Raw genomic sequence first — 22,426 nt, 5'->3', positions numbered from 1 at the left:
GCATAACTGAATTTATTTCTATTCTTGCACATTCTGGCGAAATATCCTTTGGATTTGCAGTAATTGCAAATTTGACCTACAGCAGGACATCTCTTATCAGTAGCAATATGACCAGGAAAACCACATTTGAAACAAGTTATATATTTTCTTAGATTTTGAAAGACTGGAGAAGAAAACTTGTTGCGATTGTTTTCAGAAAATTTCTTTCCAACTACTCGAACTTCGGAAGTCTCAGTTTTCTTCTCAGAATACTCATTTGATTTTTTATCAGATAACTCTTTCATACCCAATTTCATGTCTTCAAAGCGATGGGCGATGTCAAGAGCTTTGGTAAGAGACAAGTCTTTAGCATCCAGCAAGTTTCCTGTAATTTTACATCAGCAACATTATGTACCATTTGGTCTCTTACCATTTGATCATGAAATTCAAGATGATTGCATTTGGCAGCCAAAATCCTTAGAATTTTAACAAAAGAATCAATAGATTCATTAGGCAACTGGGATCTGCTCAAGAATTTGTGGCGTGAAACTACTTCATTCACCTTCTTGATGTATTGTTTATCAAGTTGCATAATGGCATTTTCATAAACATCCCCTTCATCACTTGAATTGTCCATTGTAAGGGGTGGTAGATGACTAAGGACCTGTCTGCCTTCTGCACCTAAAGAGTGCTTCAAAATTGCAAGTTTACATTTATCGGTGAAATTATCGCCGCCAATTGCTTCCAGGTATGCTTCGAAACCTTCTCTCCATTGCTTCCATTCTAAAAGTGGTTCACCAGGAGTAGGTAAGAATGGAGTAGGAGCATTGAAACTTTCCACCTTGAATATAGTGGTTAAAAACAGTATAAAGCACACTATATAATGTAGAATAAACAAAAGTAGGGTTTTTACAGCAGATAGATGAGATATTGTGAGATCATAGCCAAGAAAAATTGATGAAAGAAAACCCAATTGTGAGTCAGAAGCATTGTTTTGTCATCATGTAGAAATGTGGGCTCTGTAAGGCAAGTACGTCATAAATGCTATGTTGCCTAGTTACAGAAAGCACACACAGTAGAAAAAGGAATCTTCGGCGTTTCAGCGTGATCAGCGTGATGTCTTCTACGCATGCGCTAGAGAGCGTGCTTCTCGGTGCTTCAGCGTGATGCCCTCTGCGCATGCGGTAGAGAATGACAAATGCGCGAGGTTGCCGAGACAATGCGCGTCACAAGAAACAAACGAAAACATGGAAAACAGTCAGAAATGGGCTAAAGTCTCACCGTTCACACCAAAAGAACGGGAATTTCACGACAGTAGATCGCTTCGGTCGCGCTTGCATGCGACAGCAGCTGTAGACAGAATATACACCAGAAGGGTGCAACGGAAATCGTGTTCTGCGATAAGCAGTGCTCCGGGCTTAAAACTCTGTCGGTCCGTCAACCCGATCGTCGCCAGTGAAGTGTTCTTCTTAAGTCATGAAACAGGAAACGAGGTAGGTGAAGTTAGGAGATTTATTAGGAGAAGAAAGTAATCCAACCAGGAAGCCCGGGCCAACCGATACATCTGGAACTCACAGGAACACCCTTCACTCCGAGTGTTCCGAGTTCCAGATGGAATGGAGGACACCACAAATGCGTAACACACAGCAGGGATAATGTGACCCACACAACTGACTAATGAGTTGGATCAACTGCAGAGGTATGTTCGATGCTGGATCACACACCTTGGGGACATTTCCATTGGGGTAGGACTGGGGTGGCACCACTTGGCAGTTCTGTGTGAAAGAAGGCAGTGTCCAGGTAGGGGATCGGGATGGTTGGAACTCTGACTGTAACTTCATGATAGGTGATGCAGTAGATTGGCTGTGGAGTCATTCAAGGTCCAAGGAATTCATGTTCAGTACTTATCACTTAGTCATGAAATACAGTAGACCACATGGCAGCACAGCAAGACAGACATCGTGAGCTGTAGGATCACACATCAGTTGTCACAGCCATTACCAGGGTACACATCTGGATGTTCCCATAGTCAAATGTGCAAGTACAGATGGCTCCTGGGGCCCATGGTTCACTATATTGTATTCCCTACTTGGGCTACGTTCTCTATTCATGAAATGTGTGGGAATACTTTATTGTGATGTGTCACAGATGCAACACCCACTTAGGGAAACACAAAAACATGTTGGCTCACTCCTACTACAGTGTATGTCCCTCACAGCTTTCAACAATTTCCGGATTATTAAAACACCATTAGCTGTAATTCCGATTCTTAATAGGTTTTTAAAAGTCAATCATGTCTTACACACATAGCTAGGTAAGGTTCTCTATGTAATGTAGTTAGGCTGGCACCTCCGCACCCAGGGGTTTATTTATGACCAGAGTTTTGTGGCGCTTTCACAACACAACACAACATGGTACATGTGCAAAGCACATCTATTAAGATATTTTTACTACAACCCCAGTCCACCTTGCGTAGCCCTATGAGGGTTCATTCATCTCTTGTAAGTCAATGCTTAACAAAATACTTCCTTGCATTACTCAGCACCAGAGAGAGGTTCCATGACAGTTGCATGGGTGCACCCATGCAACTTCCATGGTTTGAGACACATTCCCAGACTTACAAAACAATGGAAACCTGGGAATGTATCAGGAAGTACAAACTTCCCAGGAGTGGTGTAACAAGGTTGTATTCCTTTGATTCTCCTTGTTACTTCTTTCAATGTGTGCTTCATTCTGCAGCACACAGACATGGTGAAATGGGCCTACTAGGATATTTTGCTTAAAAGGCAGGCACACTTTAATGCACACATATATTTTGACATGCAATATAAGCTCCCTTGCACCATGGTGTAAGGATGCCTGCTTTGAGACTAGCCAGCCAAAACAGCAACCACGCAAAGGAAAAGGCAGAAAATAATTTAATTAGATGCATCACACTTCTTCCCTTTTGCGTTCACGCATAGCTGTGTAGTACTGTGACTTTCTGCACTGCACTGTGTGGCCATGTTCATATGATGCCCCTCATTTTACTGTCTCAACATATTTGGAGAGCAATACTGTGAATCACATGTGTGCGGCTACCACCTGCATTATAACTTGCAGCACACACACTCAGTCACTGCACACTGTTTGTTTCTAAACTGCTTTTGACTATACTTTAGTATGCGAGAATGAACTCTTACCACCAGCACACACACATTCACCATGTACAAACTACAATGGTTGAACCTATGTGTTGTGTATGTCTCGCACAGGCAGATGCATTCTGCAAATGGTCTTACCATGTACTCTTTTTATGATCGAAGCAAACACAAGGAGATGATGGACGGAGCGCTGAAACTTTTCAGACACTCACCCCCCGTCACAGATCCGGGTTGAATCCGGATCACTGACATAATATCGACTACAAAGAAATAGGCATTTAAAATATCGACTACAAAATATCGACTACAAAAATATCGAAGTCCTATCTACAAACAGATAAGTACAAAAATATCTAATCAAAAATATCGTTTAAAAATATGTACTTTGTAAAAATATCGAATTTATTAAAATTAATGTAAAATTAAAAAAATATTAAAAATAAATAACTAAAATATACTTAAAAATACTTAAATAACCTTAAAATTATTAAATAATTATTTTAAGTTATAAAAAAAATACAATTTTATTTGTTAAAACATATGTATATTGACATAATGTTATTAAACAATATACAATATTATTACCGTAGCATAGCAAGAGTGTTAAAATTACTATTCCGACTCCAAAGAGTTCAACAATAGGGAAAGCGTTGGATAGCGTAGGGGTAAAAATGACTATTCCCACTCCAAAGAGTGCAACAGTAGGGAAAGGGTTGGATAGAGTAGGGGTAAAATTACTATTCCCACTCCAGTGATTGCAACAGTAGGGAAAGCGTTGGATAGCGTAGGGGTAAAAATTACTATTCCCACTCCAGTGAGTGCAACAGTAGAGAAAGCGTTGGATACCGTAGGGGTAAAAATTACTATTCCAACTCCAAAGAGTGCAACAGTAGGGAAAGTGTTGGATAGCGTAGGGGTAAAAATTACTGTTCCCACTCCAGTGAGTGCAACAGTAGGGAAAGCGTTGGATACCGTAGGGGTAAAAATGACTATTCCCACTCCAGTAGGTGCGCCAGTAGGGAAAGCGTTGGATAGCGTAGGGGTAAAAATTACTATTCCCACTCCAAAGAGTGCAACAGTAGGGAAAGCGTTGGATAGCGTAGGGTAAAAATTACTATTCCCACTCCAAAGAGTGCAACAGTAGGGAAAGCGTTGTATAGCGTAGGGGTTAAAATTACTATTCCCACTCCAAAGAGTGCAACAGTAGGGAAATCGTTGGAGAGCGTCGGGGTAAAAATTACTATTCCCACTTCAGTGGGTGCAACAGTAGGGAAAATGTTGGATAGCCTAGGGTAAAAATTACTATTCCCACTCCAGTGAGTGCAACAGTAGGGAAAGCGTTGGATAGCGTAGAGGTAAAAAATACTATTCCCACTCCAGTGAGTGCAACAGTAGGGAAAGCGTTGGATAGCTTAGGGTAAAAATTACTATTCCCACTCCAGTGAGTGCAACAGTAGGAAAAGAGTTGGATAGCATAGGGGTAAAAATTACTATTCCCACTCCAAAGAGTGCAACAGTAGGGAAAGCATTGGATAGCGTAGGGGTAAAAATACTATTCCAACTCCAAAGAGTGCGACAGTTGGGAAAGGGTTGGATAGCGTAGGGGTAAAAATTACTATTCCCATTCCAAAGAGTGCAACAGTAGGGAAAACGTTGGGTAGCGTGGGGGTAAAAATTACTATTCCCACTCCAGTGAGTGCAACAGTAGGGAAAGCGTTGGATAGCGTAGGGGTAAAAATTACTATTCCCACTCCAAAGAGTGCAACAGTAGGGAAAGCGTTGGAGAGCGTAGGGGTAAAAATTACTATTCCCACTCCAAAGAGTGCAACAGTAGGGAAAGCGTTGGATAGCATAGGGGTAAAAATTACTATTGCCACTCCAGTGAGTGCAACAGTAGGGAAAGCGTTGGATAGCATAGTGGTAAAAATTACTATTCCCACTCCAGAGAGTGCAACAGTAGGAAAAGTAAATACTTCATATATTATTTAAAAAAATATAAATTAATATCTATAAAAAATGAATTAAAAGTAATTACCAATTTTATATAATATAATAATTAATCAATTACAATTATACATTAAAATACTTATTACGATTAGTTACCTATTAATACAAATTAATTACAAATTAACAATTAATTAATTACCAATTAATAATTAATTAACAATTAATTCAAATTAAATACAATTAAATATATTGAATTATTTAATTAATTATAAATAAATTACTTCCCACCCTATTCCCCTTTAAACTCACAACCTGCTACATAAAATAAATTAGTAAAATTAACATAATTAGCAATTAATCAATTAAATAAAATTCATTGGCTATTAAAATTTAATTAATTACCCATAAAAAATTAATTATCAATTAATTCTAAATAAATACCAATAAATAATTTTACATATTTAATTAATTATAAATAAATTACTTCCTACCCAATTCCCCTATAAACCAACAACCCGCTACAGAAAATAAACTAGTAAAATTAACATAATTAGCAATTATTCAATTAATTAAAATTAATTGCCAATTAAAATTTGATTAATTACCAAATATAAATTAATTAACAATTAATTAAAAATAAATACCAATAAATAAATGTACATATTAAATTAATTATAATTAAATTACTTCCCACCCTAGTCCCCTATACACCCACAACCCGCTACAGAATTAAATTACGCAAAAACTAAAAAAACAAAATTCATTCATTAAAATAAATAACATAAATACACACTTTTCACACATATAATAACATAAAAAACACTATAAAATTCGATAATTTTAATAAACTATATTATATACTTCGATATTTTAACTTTCTATATTTTTAACATTCGATATTACATACTTACCTTAAAAACGATATTTTTGATGTCTATATTCTGTCCATTCGATATTTTGTCCATTCTATATTTTGGACTCGACATCATGACCATTCGATATTTTTTTCTCGATATTTTGACTGTTTACCGTTGAATCCATCATCATTCTTTAGCTCACTTCGCCACCTCAGTTCAGACCCGCCATACGCAAATCAGTCAAGCCAGTTCTTCCTTGTGTTCTCTTTTTATGGTCAACATGATGTTGGATTGGGTAAATCTAACACACATCAAAAGACTTTTCGAAGAGGTGAAAAGGCCAGTAGGCCTCACTGCAGTGAACCAGAGTCACCCATGGTAATGTTCACTGCTACTGTTCACTACACAGCATGCTGCCAGCCCCACTTTAGCTCAGTCTTACTCCTGGCAAATGTAATGGCAGTACATCTTACTGTAAGGGCCTGTCTTTCTGTGGACATCCTGGTGCAAGGAAAATTTAATCCCTGACACAAATCTATCCAATGGCACACACTCATATTCCATGCTCCACCTTCAAATGTAACAAGATGGGGTAAGCCCCACAACTATGCATTAGTACACTCAGTATAGGGATAGGCTACTCCTGCCAGACAGAGGTCATATCTTACACTACACCTCCATTGTTCAATGAGTTAGTGTCCGTGCACATACAATTGTGCCTAACTTTTGAAATGGAGACTTCACACTTTTGCCACCTCCGTATTCTTTAGGTGATGTGATATTTAAAAGAACATAACCATTGTCTTATTTCTCTGGGTGAGGCCACACACATTGCAAGGTCACCTGTTCATAGTGTTGTGTTACAGGTCTGTGAGCTTCATCACATTGCTGTGCACTGCATGGAAGATGTGTATTTTGTCAACGATGTCCTGATGTAGTGTATATATGACAATCTGGGCAGGAACTGGGTGACGTGTAATGTTTGAAAGATCTCCACATAGGCATGCATGCCTTCTTTACAAATGCTATTTTTACCTTTTTACATGCTCACATGTTACTTGGCCTTTGTCCATAACAACTGTCACTTATGAAGTGTGATGGTATGTGCAACATCAATTTCTACTGCAAAGTGCTGCCATTCTGCATGCTACCACATTGTACAATTAGAGGTTTGTTTCAGGTACTTTTAAGCCTTTAATCTGTCATCATTTATTGTGGCAAGTGGATGTTGGGATTAGTAACCTTAGTACACTGCAATACCATGCCTTAGTTGCTTTTTATTCTATGTTATCACTGATGTATGACGAGTTTGACAGCATTGTGTTTGACCTTGTGGGTTTAATATTGATGGATTCTTATAGAGGAAATGTGGCCATTGTTAGAAATGGCGATTTCTGGTTGGCTGAGGCTTGCGCTAAAGCCAGGCAGAAACTACCACTCTAGTCAGGGCAAGACAGTCACACGGCAAGATTACCCCTGCTCACCCCCTTGGTAGCTTGGCACGAGCAGTCAAACTTATCTGGGAGGCAGTGTGTAAAGCATTTGCGCACGTACCCACCAGCAACAACATCCAAGGCCCCCCACACAAGGAACTCCATATACACTGTGCCACTGGCACGGGCAGAATTTACAGGGTATTATAGGTTGCGCCCCTGCGCCTAAACCTTAACGTAGCAGCTGCCCACTATTTGCTGGGAGGCTGAGAACAAGAACAGGGTCTAAACGCTGCAGCTGGCACTAAGTGCTGCGCAGCTGGAGAAGGCCAAGATAGGGGCGAAGGAGTGCGACTCACTCCTGAGTCCAAAGACATGTGCCTAGGAAAAAAAACCTAAACGGTGCAGCTGCCCACTAATTTCTGGGCAGCTGGGAACTGTAAACTGCGGCCCTCACTGGCCCTTAGGAAGAAAGACTGCACAGACTGCTGGAGCCCTCTAGGCTCGAAAAACGACTGTGCCCCAGTTTGGAGCCATCTAGGCTCAAGGGATACTGGGGCCTTGTGGGAGCCCGCAGGCTCTGAAAATAATCATGTCCCCCGGGAGCTCTGGCTCCTAAAATAATTATGCGCCCAACGCTGGAGCCTCCGGGGGCTCTGTCACCAACTGTGCCCCCATACACTAGGAACAATTGGGCCCCTCGTGCCTGAGTAAGTGGGGGCTAACCAACTTTGGAGCGGCCTGCTGTCAAGTGGGGCCACTCGAAGAACAAAAGGGGACAACTCCGGGCTCCCTCCTTACCGGGTTCCTGGCTTCTCTCCACCGAAGCGCTTGGAAGATGCAGTGGGCGGGGCTCTCTGTCTCCGGGCGATGGTAGCGCTTTGCGGGGCTCTCTCTCCTCATGGGAGCCCCGCCTTTACGATGCGCCCGCTTCACCCGGTCCCCCATCTTGGGACCGGGACTTTTGAAATGGAGCCCACAAGGCTCCGGGACTTCTCGCGGCCACTCGGGGAGGCGGGTAGGCCTCACCATAGCATCACTTTTTTATGATCCAGTGGGGCAGGTCCCTCAGTCATATTTAAGAGGCGAAGCAAAGCCACGCTACATGGCTTCATAGATATGGACTCAGGCAAGGCAGTGCAAAGCTCCCCGGTGCCTTACTCTGTATCAAGGAGGTGTTCCATTGGCATTGCGGCAGGTGTTCCCACGCAACACCCATGGATTTTGATGCTGCCTCAGATTTACAAAATCACATAAACCTTATGCTCCCCAGGGCAGGCGCAACAAAGAGAAATGTTTTCATTTCTTCTCATGTTTTCCTCTTTCAATGTGTGCTTGTATTCTGATTGTTGGTGTCCCTTTCTGCACAAATATAACCATTCCTACAACGCAGAAACAAGTGTGGCTACATTGGTACAAGGCAGCAAAACCAGTACCAGCACAGTGGGAAAGGACAGGAATTCACCATATATCATTAATAAGACACATTTCTGCACGTTCCTTTTAACGTAGAGCAGCACAGCAAAGTGACCTACTGTGCTGCCCTGCGTCAAAAACCGAGGTCCTTGGTTTTTAAGTTGCAAGTCTGAAAATGGCACTTTTAGAAAGCTAGCATTTTCTTATTTTAACTATTCTGTGCCTCTGCCAGTCCCTGGAATACACGTCTGAGTTAGACAACAGCTGCGCTTAGTGCATTCCATCTAGACAGTAACACACAAAGGGAGCTGAGGTGTGCCCTGCATATCTTGATGGCCCATCACCAGCGCTGATGTGTGTTCCTGAGCTAGAGAGAGAGGGTGAAGCTGACACTTGCACCTGAATAGGGCTGTGCCTTTTCCCACAGAAAGTGCTGCATACCCACATGTAGTGTGTCTGGAGCAGGGCCAGGAAGGGTAGGGCCTTGTATACTACAAATACCTCTTTTTTGTAGTCTTCCTACGGCAAAGGTTAAAATCGATTTAAGTACTGAGCCTCTGATACCATATACTCAGAACAATTCAGGACTGAGGACATTCTGCCAGGAAGAAGAGCTGTTGTGCTGCCCGGAGGGACTGCCGGAGGGACTGCCATTTTGCTGCTTGCTTTGCTGTGTTGGCCTGCTGGCTTCTGCTTCTTGCCTGGGAGTAAGAGGACAGGACTTTACTCTCTACATCCTGCATCTAAACGTTCTCCAAGGGCTTGTTTGTGATTGCCTCCTGTTTCTGAAGTCTTAAGGATATCAAAGACTTTGTCTGAAGCTTGCAACCATTTACTGGGCTCCTTTGCTGTGAGTCCTGCTCGGCTAAGTGGTGCCAAGTCCAGTCTTGGGGCCTTGGAAGTGAATGTCTGGTGCTGCAACCCAAGAAACAAACGCATCACTCCAAAGCGTCACTCAGAACTGGCGCATTCCCTGGTAAACCAAGACATTGTTGTTGTCTGCATAGAATTGTGAAACCATTCGCTGTGTATGCGATGCAATGACCTCAACTTACAATGCAGCCCGAGGTTGCTGATGCTGCAGCTCCGAATCAGCACTGCAGCATGAGTCTCGGGCAACTCATCTCTGACATCTGCGAAGCCCTGTCCTGACTCCGATGCATTCTCTGTCCGACTTGGATTCTAACTGACGCATTGTCTTTGGCCCAGCAGCTCAACATTGATGCCTCTGAACCGATGCATTGCAAAATTGACATCAACGAATCAACGGCTTTGCTCCACTTTGGAACTGACGCATCACCTGTGACACTGACGCATCACCTCGGTATTTCAATACATTGTCCCCGGCATCGACATATTCAAGGTATAGTCAGCAAGTGTGCGTGACTACTATATGTGGCTTGCGCTTCTTTGCATTCAAGCTGAAATTTGTATTTGCCCCGGACAAGCATGACCAGATTTCCAAGCACTGAATTTTGCTTCAATTTTGAAAAATTCGTAAATTGACTTGTGTATGTTAGATTTTTGTTGTTTTGGTCTCTTTTTACTGAGATAAATATTGGGTATTTTTCTATAATGGTGTGGAGTACTTTTGTGGTGTGTGTGTGTGTGTGTGTGTGCACACGCTTGTGTGTGTGTGGTTGCGTGTGTGCGTGGGTGTGTTTGTGTGCACAAATGCTTTACACATTCTTTGGTTTAGCCTGACTGCTCTATCACAGCACAGGTAAACCTTTTGTGTGTTCTACACTAAACCTGACTAGGAATGTGGTTCTTGCTTGGACAGCGTACATACTTCTGTCAACCAGAAACCCAATTTCTAACATTGGTGTTCAGCGGTGAGGATAGGACTTATATTTTTGCATTACATGCAGTGACTTGTGTACCCTACTTCTATATCTCAGACTGTTACATACCAATATAGAACTTTTCTCTTCTGCAACATTTTGAGGATTTGAAAACAACCATGTCTCAATCTGGAGAGCCAACAGCTGTACCTCCAGTACTGGAGTTTGAGCCGGAGAAATTGGTAACCTACTCGGGGGCCAAGCTCAAAGGCTTTTGCAGGGAGCTCATATGTTCTTTTGAAGGTCTCATTACAAAGGAGGAGCTGTAAAAGGTGCTGAGGGCCTCGTTAGCAGCCATGTATGTAGCTGTGCAACCAGAATATGGGGATGATGTTGTGGATGACAAGGAACAAAGTCTGCATCTCGGATGGCTGAAGGAGCCAGCATTGCCGTTGGGTGGGGGGCTTCCTCCAGAGCCGGCAGCAGTGTTTCCTCTCAAGGTCTGATCCCGGACGAGCCGGAGAGCCAGGAAGCTCAAGTTGGAGCTGGCAAAACTCAAATGGGATGTGGAAATAAAGAAATTGGACATGAAGGAAAAAGAAATTATTTTAGCTCCTGGGCTGAGCATGATTGAGCTGGACTTGGAAGCTAGGAGGGCTGAGTCCATCACAGATCATAGCAGTGAAAATACCATCGCTACTACAGAAGAAAAGGTCCACATACCCAGAGACATGGGGGCAGATTTACAAGTCCTATGCGCCACCAGTACGTCACTTTTCGTGATGCACTGGTGGAGCAGGGGGCTCCTCCATATTTACAAGGACAGGAAAAGCCACCCTGTGTGAATTTTCTTTCCTTGTAAATACAACCCTTTCACATGCAGCACTTTGAGTTGAAGGGGCGTTCCATGGGTGTTGCTGTGGGTGTTCCCACACACCCATGAGAAATCGTAAATCTGGAGATGCGTCTGAATGCTACACCACCCTAGAGGTAGCGTAGCGAGGAGAAATGTTTTAATTTCTCCTCGTTTTTTCCTCTTTCAATGCATGCTGCATTCTACAGCACGCATTAAAAGAGGAAAATGCCCAAGGTGATTGTTTTTGTGAAGGAAGGTAAGGGTGTTGGCACAGTCATCGATCCATAGTCTGAAGTTGTGGCCTGCTGCGTCAGTCTCGGAGGGCTCGGAAGGAGGGTCTCGGGCAAGTGCGGTTGATGAGCTGCTGTGTGGTGACTTTTTTCCAGTTGTGGTGTGGGATACGTTGAGGTTGGTTGTGTGCGGTGTGTTTCTCGAAGAAGAAGTGGATGCAGTGGTGGATGGTCCAGTGGAGTTCGGTGGTGTGGCTGAAAGTGATGCAGTCACTCGCAGAGAAGATGGGGTCGAGTGTGTGTCCAGCGGAGTGGGTGGGTGTCATGACGAGTTGTTTGAGTCCGAGGTTGGCGAGGTTGTCGATCAGTGTTGTGGAGTTGTTGTCGTTGGTGTTCACAAAGGTGGAAGTTCACGTCTTGGAGGAGGATGTACTCTGTGGAGATGCTGGCGTGCGTGCTGATGAGGTCGGCAATGGACTCGCTGAACTGTGGTCAGGGGCCTGGGGGTCTGTGGACGAGGGTTCCTCTGAGAGTGGTGTTGATGTTGACTTTGATCTGGAAGTGTAGGTGTTCGGCCATGTTGAGGGCGTCTTCTGTGTTGGTTGATACTCTGATGGTGTCCTTATGGATAATGGTGATTCCTCCTCCTGGTTTGTTGTTGTTCAGGTCTCTGCGCGTGATCTTGTAGCTGTCGGGGATGGCTATGGCTATGTCCGGTGCCAAGGAGGTGTTCATCCAGGTGTCTCTCAGGGAGGCGATGTCTGGGACGGAGGAGTCGAGCAGGTCCCAAAGATCGACGGCGTGTGTGTGGACTGAGCAGGTGTTGAGCAGTATGCAGCTGAGATGGTTTTGGCCTGCAGTGTTGGGATGGCATGCTGGAGTGCGTTGGCTAGAGAAGTTGCAGCTACAGCCGGTGAAGGGACCGTTGCTGATCTTTGGGGAGGCCTGGAAGCAGGTGGAGTTCCGGCCGTCATTGAGTTTGTGGAGGGTGTTAGCGCTGTAGCTGCGTCGGGCCCTGAGGCGTCGCAGGGGCCTTGGGGTCGGGTGCTAGGCGTGGTCCAGGCGCGGATGGGCACAGATGGGCTTGTGCAGTGGTCTGCATTTGTAGGGGAGGGGGAAGGGAGTAACAGCTGGGAGGCAGGAGCTGGGCCGCAGGGTAGGATCAGTGTCGGAGGGCAGAAGGCTGGAAATAACACAGGGGCACAGCGGTGCAGGTATGGGAACAAAAAACGGGTACAATGCAGTGAAATGGAATTACAGTGGACAGACATTTAAGAAAACACTCAGAGCAGAAATGCCGGCAAAACAAAACAAAAAACCACTAAGACCAGAAAACGGGATCAAGGGATGCCTCAAACCCTGCGTGGAGGAGCTGGCTGGTTTCAAGGCAAAACAGAGCACCACAGAGCTGCCGGGGAGAGTGAGGTCCTGGGACCGAGGTCTTAGGACCCATGGCAGTGGTAATCTCTTGCATCTCTGAGGGAAGGTAATTGTCAATAATTGCGATTAACAACTTACCACACAGGGCACCTCTGGTAAGGTGCACCATTGTGCTTCCACAGTGTTTGGGCCGTATGCATAGTATGGTCGCGGAAAAGGATGAACACACATATGTTCACTTAATAACACACATATGAAACAAATGCAAAGACTGTAAGTAGATCAACTGTACTATTCACATCCACTGTATAAATTTACATGCATGCACATTCCAAACCAATCCCCCCAAAAAGTTGACATCTTGCATAAAATAAAAAGACGCAACACCATCAAGCGTGATATTTTTCAGCCCCTGCATCACCTGCATCAGCCAAAATTGACGCTTCTCAGTCGACCTACTATAGAAACAGCAATGCCCATTGTCAGGCTCGCTGAAAAATCAAAGCATTGAGTGGTAGCTTGAGAAAATATATATATAAATAAAACATCTGCATAAAATTTGACACATTTGCCCAGGAAATGATGTCATGGCTCTGCCATGCTGTAATCCAGGAAGTGTAAAGTAACTTTACTTTCCACTCTGTCTGTGCTGAGTGCTGGAGATTTTTCTTGGTAGCTTGTGCTTTTGGAGGTGTTTATTGGTCTTGTTGGTGTCTGTGGTGTCCCTGTTGTGTCTACGATTATATGGTTCTTTTGTACCTTTGCCTCATAACTTTTTTGGATGAGAATGTATTTCTGAGGATTGATTTTTACTAAGCAAAATGTAATTGTATGGTCTGAACATGCCACATGTGAGGTTCTTGTTGAAATGAAGATATTGTAGGATTAAATATGGTCGGCCTCAGTTATGTCTGATTCATTTTTCCATCCTCTACAACAGGCAACATGACGCCAGATCAGGCCAAGGTGTATGGGATCCACATTTGCGTTACCGTCAGATCAGGCATGTTGACAGGGTATACCTAAAGAGGATTAGGCTGCCAACGAATGGCCTGCTGTCCGGCACAAGATAAAGCATCGAGGCCTGAATCCAGAAAGACAGCCATGATGCCTCATGGTGGGTGACATGGACCCACTGCGGGAGCATCAACAATATACATGCATACTGCAGCACAGCCACAAGCAGCATCCCCTGGGCAGACATCTGGCACTGATCCACAGGTCTTCATCAAACTGGAAGAACTAAAAAAGAGTAAGGGAGGTGTGGAGCAGGAGCTGGACATGCAGCATTAAAATATCATTTGTTTTGCAGGCGGTATACAGGATTACTGCTCAGATTTGATCTGCTCATTTTAATCCTGCCCTTCTCCCATTTGTTTTTCACAAAACTATTGTATACGTACTGTAGCATAGCTGAGTTAAGATTTTAGCTTATGATTAGTTTAGTGTAGTTGATAGGTGTTACTTATTTGTTAGATTTTATGAATGTTATCTTGATAGGTGGGGTTATGGATGGGTTGTTACTTCAGTGGAGGTGGATGTATAATGTATGTATTTAGAAAGAGAGGAAACACAATGTATATATTTGTTTAGATCTTTAAGTATAGTTAGTATGTGTTTAGGAGTATTTCTTGTTGTTATTGTGTGCATATGTATTTTAAGGGGGTGGGGGTGGATGTTTTGCATGGTTTTTGTGTTATGGTGCAAAATAAAGTAAGCTAAGGATAGGTAATTAAGTGTTTAGTATGATTAGGTAGTGTCGGTTAAATAGGTTAGCTCCGGATTATCTTTATGTAGCTAGTATGGGTAACATAGGTATGTGTCGGCAATATTTGGATTCCTATTTACAATTTTGATATTAATAAAAATATTTTTGCGGTTTGACAAATATTTTCTGATTAACTGCTTAGGAGCTGATATATCTTTGTAGATGGTATTAGACACATGCAAGGGTCTTTCCATGCTGTGTTTGTGTACATGTGTTACCAGGTGGGACACCAACCGATAAGGTGCATTCAGGGTTGTAATAGAGTCATTGAAGGGATCATGATTCCTCACACATTATTGTTAAATGTTAATGTCACTCTTGCTGTGGATGGACATCCAGGGCAAAATAGGGCTTACCATCGATTGCATGTATGTGAGTAGTGATGCATGTGTAGTATGGATGAAAATGTGTATCCAAATGTGTGTATTCCTAGAGGTTTTTGCCTCGCACACTGTTGGCTGCTGCTTACGCAATCCCCATTGCAACACTTCTTGTCACAGAAGTGTTGTTTGAAGTCTAGTATCTATGGATGTGCTTACCACCAGTGCTGTGACTTCATTCAACCTTTACTTGGACTGCATGACACCAGTTGAACTTAATGTTTGTGACCTTGCGTATACACTTATAAGTCATCAAACAAATAGTGATTACAAAATATATTACACTCTCACTGCCTAGCATTGTCTTGAAGTCCACAAAACATATGTCCTTTTGGCTAGTAGTTGGTGTAGTTGCCTCCCAGAATGGCCATTGATCAGTCTGGCCCCGATTCATAGAGACAGACAACACACTTTCAGCTCTTAGTGCATTCATTTACATGTGAAAATGTTAAAGGGTCTCACAGATTAAGTTCATTAGACAACAACCGCAAGGGATGTTTGGAGGCAGTGGATGTCCAGACAGAGTTCATGAGGGGAACATGTCATGGGACATGGGGAAGAGAGGAGTGCTTCAGTCAGGCGGATGACCACAATGTCATTAGGGAGGTTAGGAGACATTGAGAGCCCAAAAATGGTCAAGGTGCAGAACTCAGAGCATCCGCCTCCCCCCTTCTGCTCCAAGGCCACCGAGATCATCTGCAGCATACCCCAGGGATCTTCCCTCAGCCCGACGCTGTTCAACATCTACATGACACCCCTCGCCTACGTCGCCCGACAGCACAACCTCAACATCATTTCCTACGCCAACGACACCCAGCTGATCCTCTCCCTCACTAAAGACCCTCACACCGCTAAAACCAACCTCCATGAAGGAATGAAGGGCATCGCCGAATGGATGAAGAACAGCCGACTGAAGCTGATCTTGGACAAGTTGGAGGTCCTCATCCTCAGCCCCACCCCCTCAGCCTGGGATGACTCCTGGTGGCCAACAACACTGGGAACAGCACTGACACCCACCGACCACGCATGCAACCTAGGGGTCATCCATGACTCCACCCTCTCCATGACTAAGCAGGTAATTGCCGTCACCTCATCCTGCTTCAACACCCTCCGAATGCTCCCACAGGATCTTTAAGTGGATCCCGACCAAAACGAGAAAAAAAGTGACCCAGGCCCTCATCACCGGCAGGCTGGACTATGGAAATGCCCTCTACGCAAAAACGTCGGCCAAACTTCTGAAACTGCTGCAACGCATCCAAAACGCCTCGGCACGCCTGATCCTCGACAACCCCCGCCGCAGTCACATCAAACCCCACCTGAGAGACCTGCACTGGCTCCCCATCAACAAGAGGGTAACCTTCAAGCTCCTCCTCCACGTGCACAAAGCTCTCCACAACACCGGCCCAGCTTACCTCAACAGACCACTCAGATTCTACACCCCCACCCTCCAGGTCCCCTCCGCTGGCCTCGCCCTCGCCACAGTCCCTTGCATCCAAAGAACGACCGTCGTTGGCAGATCCTGGCCTTCAGAAGACTCCTCAAGACCTGGCTCTTCGATCAGTACCAGTAACCCAGCCCCCCCCGCCCTCCCTTGCCTCCCTCCCAGTGCCTTGGTGGGACCCTCATGGGTATATAGCGCGTTTTATAAGTGTATTGATAGATTGATTGAAGGTGAAGTCAAAATGAGTACAGTGACAGCAGATGCTCCCTGGCATGTTGATCAGCACAGGGCTAAGGAGAAACTGGCTATGTGGCACAGATGCATGCTACCTCAGAATTGGTGATTGGAAAGAGGCACCATCCACATCTTCCTACTCTGATGTGTGCAGTGTCTCCATTGAGGGATGTGGTGTAGATGTGGCAGCCTAGGGAGGCTCACACACATCAGGGGCAGAAGATGTGTATCTCATCAGCAGCATTCATCTGTGCCAAAACATGAGGCAGCAAAGCAGAAAGGAGGAAATGCTGGTTTCGCAACACAGCAGCAACGTCACGGTGGTAGGCAGCCATGACAACAGAGTGGGAGTCGTGCTTCCACTTCATGGGCTCCATTATGTTTCATATTGCCCCTAGCTGGTTAGTCACCTCACTTGTGCCACTTTGGCAGACAGCCTCATAACATCAGCAATATCAGTCAGGGACTGATGGAGGCCACAGAGTGTAGAGTATGTGTCTATGATGGCAACAGTGTTGCCCCTATTGGGACTGAGGTCCCCATGAACTCCCTCTATGATGGCCACCAGGGTCTCCATCCCCGCCTGTACCTGCTCTGCCCACTCCTGCTGGACTCCTTCCACAACATGTTAGAAGGTATTCTGTGGGCCCCCAGAGTCCAGGAGTCTGTGCAGGGTGCCAGCTGGTGCGTGTTGGGTGTTAGGTGGGGTGTGTTGTGACACCACAGCGATGCTGACCCTGCCTGTGACCTAATATTGTTTCCAGATGGAGTCCAGGAGTTCTTCGAGGGTGTCCTGGTTGACGGTTGTCATCATCCCCATCATTGCGATGTCCGGGACAGGGTGCTAGTCAGGAGGTGAGGATTAATCCTCTGCAATGAGATGGGGAAATGCTATTGGCGATGTCTTCTACATGTTGACATGGGTAAAGCAGTTAAGAAGAAAAATGCAATACATTTCACTTTCATTTGCTCATTGATGAATAGAACAGCTGCTATGCTGGGTTATGAATTGCAGTTGGCCCTGCATTTCCCTTTCTGATGACTAATTCTCAGCATTGTTGTCTCTACCACTGTGTACATTCTCAGAGTGGATGGGCCCTTTCATAGTAGCCCGACTCCAATCACTGAAGTTCATGCCATTTGATCATGACCAGAGTTAGTTTTCGGCACTATCAAACAAAGGCTTGGGTCCTGTCTCTATCTGGCCTGGACCACACTAATAGCAAAAACAAGTAAATGACCAGATGGGTTCTTTTAACATTGCTTCAATGTGCCTAGACAATCAATTCCAGGTACATGTGATTTATTTCACATTCAATTAAACACGTTATCACATTGTATAACAACCCACATTCAATCATGGCATGGAGGAATACAAATATTTCAGTGGGACCTATTACATACAAATCACAAAACCAAAATTGTGAAGAAAACTTTACAAGAGAAAACGCCATTCATATTCTCTTTCACCTCCTATCATTTGGAGCGAATCAGTCACTGAATACAAAAAAGAGCAGGCGGACATTACTGTGTTCTAATATCCTGCCTGTATTCCAGACTGAAGGTGACTGAATAGTCTTTTGGGTCATATCACAACTGGGGTTAAGTGTCTTTAGTTATTTCCCATGTGTTGCCCAACCAACGGCAATTAGCTTCAGCCGTCGTGCACTGTGTTTCCGACAATACAACGCATCCCTGTGCTTTCCTTTATGCTGGTGAACATTCAGCTGGATAGCACCAAAGAAGGTATTAATAAACCATGATGCAGGGGTGCCTTCTCTGTTGAAAATCTGCTGTTGTGCCCCAGCGCAGGCAGTTAAGACATGAATGCGCCATATCTTGTGGAATCGGCAAGTTTCTGCCCTTTCATTTTGACATAGGATAGCAGAGCTAGCAGACTAGTGATGCTGCTTTACACCAACATATTGTCAAAATGCCCATGAACCCTCCACTGATGTCATGTCTAACCATAGATGAGCCAGGCCCTTCCCCTTTGGCCTGCAGACAGTGCTACAGAGCACTGGGACATAGCTGCCTGGACTGCATGACTTTGCCTGGATCCCCACATTGGCCCTTGTTGGCACTTACCCTGTTGCTGATGTAGTTTGTCATAGTCAGTACTGTCCTGTCCGCAACTCCAATCCCCAACTCCTCACTGATGTCTGCAGACACCTGCTCCTCCAGGGGATTTGTTGCCAGTTTCTCCTTATTTTGCACTTAGCATTGCGCCAATGCTTCTTACCGTCAGTCACTGTCCTCTTGACTTCAGAGATGCTGTTCACCTTGTCCACTATGGACTGCCATATAGTATGTTTCCTCGCCAATGACACTTTGGACCTGAAGAAGAGCTGGTTTGATTCTTCTTCACCTCTGTGATCAAGATCTCATTCTCTTCCTGACTGAACGTCCACTTCCTCTTCCCCTGGGACTCTGGTTTGTCATCCAGGGTGGTAGTGGGGGTGTTGAGGTTGTTGCCCTGTGCTGTGCTCACTCATGACTAGTCCATAGCTGCTTTCAGGTATGTGTGACTTATTTTCCACTTAGCAGCGTTTTTGTTTCTTTTTTCTAAGCTGGATGAAAAAAAGTAATGCTAGGACAGCTAGCATCTGTTTTTCTGTCTGCTAACTGGCCGTATGTCACTTTTTTCTATGCTAGTGTTTGTTTTTGTACCGACTCAGTGCAGAGATCAGCATCAGTTTTTCCGACACAGGCCTCTTTCTAACATCATGCAGTGCTGTATTGTAAATACTGATGTATCACAGCGGTTAACTTTTTGATGCTCTGCTGTGGCAAAACAGCGGGTCCCATTTCTTGTAAAGATGCCCATTTGTATAACAGAGCTGTGCCAGCACCTGAGTGATAGTAAGTTCACTGACCCATGAGAGCTTATTAAGGAGGCTGATGGCTGGGCTAGCCCCAGGGTCCAGAAGAAGACATTTGGGAGTGATTCTAAGTGGAGTACTAAGGTTCCCCCCAACCGAGGGAGGCGGAGGTTCACAGTAGTCCAGGCATTTCTCAGTGTATTGGGATGGGTAGAGGGTCCCATGCCTCTTCTCAGGGTAGGAGGAGATGTGAGAGTGGGCAGAGTCCCAGGGGGCCCTATACCCAGTCCCAGAGCCAGGACAGTTCCCAGAGGGATTACTAGGAGGGGAGTCTTTAGGAGCGTAGGATCTGCTTACTATGGTTACCCTCACTTTTTGCTGGTGTTTCACTGTTTTTTACTTTAGTCTAGCTGGGGCCCTGCTATCAGGGACCCCAGCCTAGCTGCTACCTCTCTAAATTGATTGCTTGTACTATTGGTACACTCCAGTTTGGGTACTGGGATACCCTTGCAAGTCCCAGGTATATGGTGCACTAGGTACTAAGCACATAGGTACCCCAAGAGGCCTACCAGGGGCTGCAGCATGTATTATGCCATCCTTGGGAAGCCTTCCAAAATGACACCACCGGACTGCTACTGCAGTCTGGGTACGGTGGTGCATGCACCCTTTACTAAGATATAGGTTACCTATATCTACCTTTAATCACTGACAAATATACAACAATAAGTCACTCTTATGGCAGGCCTTATCAATCTTGAAGGGAGAGTGTGAGGGTGCCCATGCATGAGAAGGACCCCTCTGCAGCTTTCGGAGCCTATCCTCTAAGGCTGTTGTGTGATGCAGCCAGACCATATACTCTTAAGTGCATTATAACCTCACAATAAATGCTAGCTTTGGAATGGCTGCATGGAAACATGTTGTGTTTGGTGTCATACACTTTGGAATCCTACACCCCACCAGTCCTGGTGCTGGGGGTAGAATTCCACCCTTCTAGAGGGTGAGTGGCAGTGGCTGTGCCCCTGCACTGCTGCAGGTCGCAGAACTATTGAAGGGCTATTTTAAATGTGTACTGGTTACAGTGTTGCTGCCTGCATGTTATCTGATTTTAATTGTTAAATTCGGGTTACTCTATTGTTAGCACCCCCTTCTCAGGGGCTGTTATTCCCTACCCGGTGTCCGCCTGCAGCTCAGTTCCTTCCCCTCCCCGACCCGGTCCGACGAGGTGTTACACCGTTGCGTGGAGGGCGTGGAGGCAGAGCCAGGCACTTTTGGTGAACGCTGACCAGTTAGCGATCTAGCGGTCACGGAGGGAGGGGGATATAACCGCCGGATGAAGCGGCCGCGCTTGTGGTGAGTGGCAGTGGCAGTGTCCCTGCACTGCTGACGGGTCGCAGAACTATTGAAGGGCCATTTTAAATGTGTACTGGTTACAGTATTGCTGCCTGCATTTTATCTGATTTTAATTGTAAGATTTGGACTACTCTATTGTTAGCACACCCCTTCTCAGGGGCTGTTAATCCCTACCGGGTGTCCGGCTGCAGCTCAGTTCCTTCCCCTCCCCGCCCCGGTCCGACGCGGTGTTACACAATTGCGGGAGGGCGTGGAGGCAGAGCCAGGCATTTCCGGTGAACGCTGACCGGTTAGCGGTCTAGTGCTCACGGAGAGAGGGGGATATAACTGCCGGATAAAGCGGCCACTCAGCGGACGCGCGCTGCGGGCACGCCGCTGGCACTCCAGAGGCAAACCTGTCTGCGCCCATCCGCGGCAGTCCGGGGCCTGGGGCCAAAAACTCTACTCTGGCCGTGTTAGACCAACTATACGGTATGGTGCCCAGGAACTCTATGACCTCTGTGGGCCGATACCAGAGGTTTGTAGGCTCAGTAAATTAGGTGGGAAACACTGATGGAGATGTAGGCACTGCCTATGGGATGCTTCTCCCGCTGAAGCAAGGCACGATTACCTGGACTGTTGCCTGTCAAACTGCCGCTCCTTGAGGAAGCACAGTTTAGACGTTTTTGATCTATTGGTTGATAGATAGTTAGATGTACTATTCCTCACTGAGACCTGACTAGACACAGGTTCTGAGGCAGATATTGTGGAGGCGCTTCCGAGCGAGTATACTATTACTAGGATTGATAGGACCACCGGCAGAGCTGACGGAATAGCGATCATTTTTAAATCCACCCTCCAATGCACACTAGAGCCAATTGATATTACTGACAGCGAGACGGGGGCTTTTACGATCAGAGTGAACGCTAACCTCACAGTGATGGGCCACTTGGTTTACAGACCCCCTGGCCCGTCTACTCGGTTTTTACCGAGCCTGATCGAAAGCCTTACCCAGAGAACACTACGCCATAATAGATTTCTAGTCTTGGGGGACCTCAACCTTCACTTTGAGGAGCCCAGGAGTGGGGGGGTTGACGCTTTATGTCAGGAAATACTGACACTTCAAATAAGGATCGTCTCGGACCTCCCTACCCATCAGGGAGGTCATACTCTTGACTCAATTTTTGCCAACCGGCAGGACATTGCAGCTAAGGTTCCTCTCCCTGACCCTGTGGTCTGACCACTTCTTGATCCACTTTGCCCTTAAAACACCTGAGCCGACTGCTCAGATGAAACTGCCGTTGGCAGTAAGAAACCGGGTGGGCTTCTCTCAGGTGAAATTCAACAGTGCCCTTACCGAGGGATGCTCCCCGGGAGGTTTGGACATCGAAAGCGCCTGCACCAACTTAAATAGGCGCATAACGGAA

Source organism: Lissotriton vulgaris, chromosome 4_1 (genome assembly GCF_964263255.1).
Source record: "Lissotriton vulgaris chromosome 4_1, aLisVul1.2, whole genome shotgun sequence".
Taxonomy (NCBI): domain Eukaryota; kingdom Metazoa; phylum Chordata; class Amphibia; order Caudata; family Salamandridae; genus Lissotriton; species Lissotriton vulgaris.
This window is presented reverse-complemented; position numbering follows the sequence as displayed.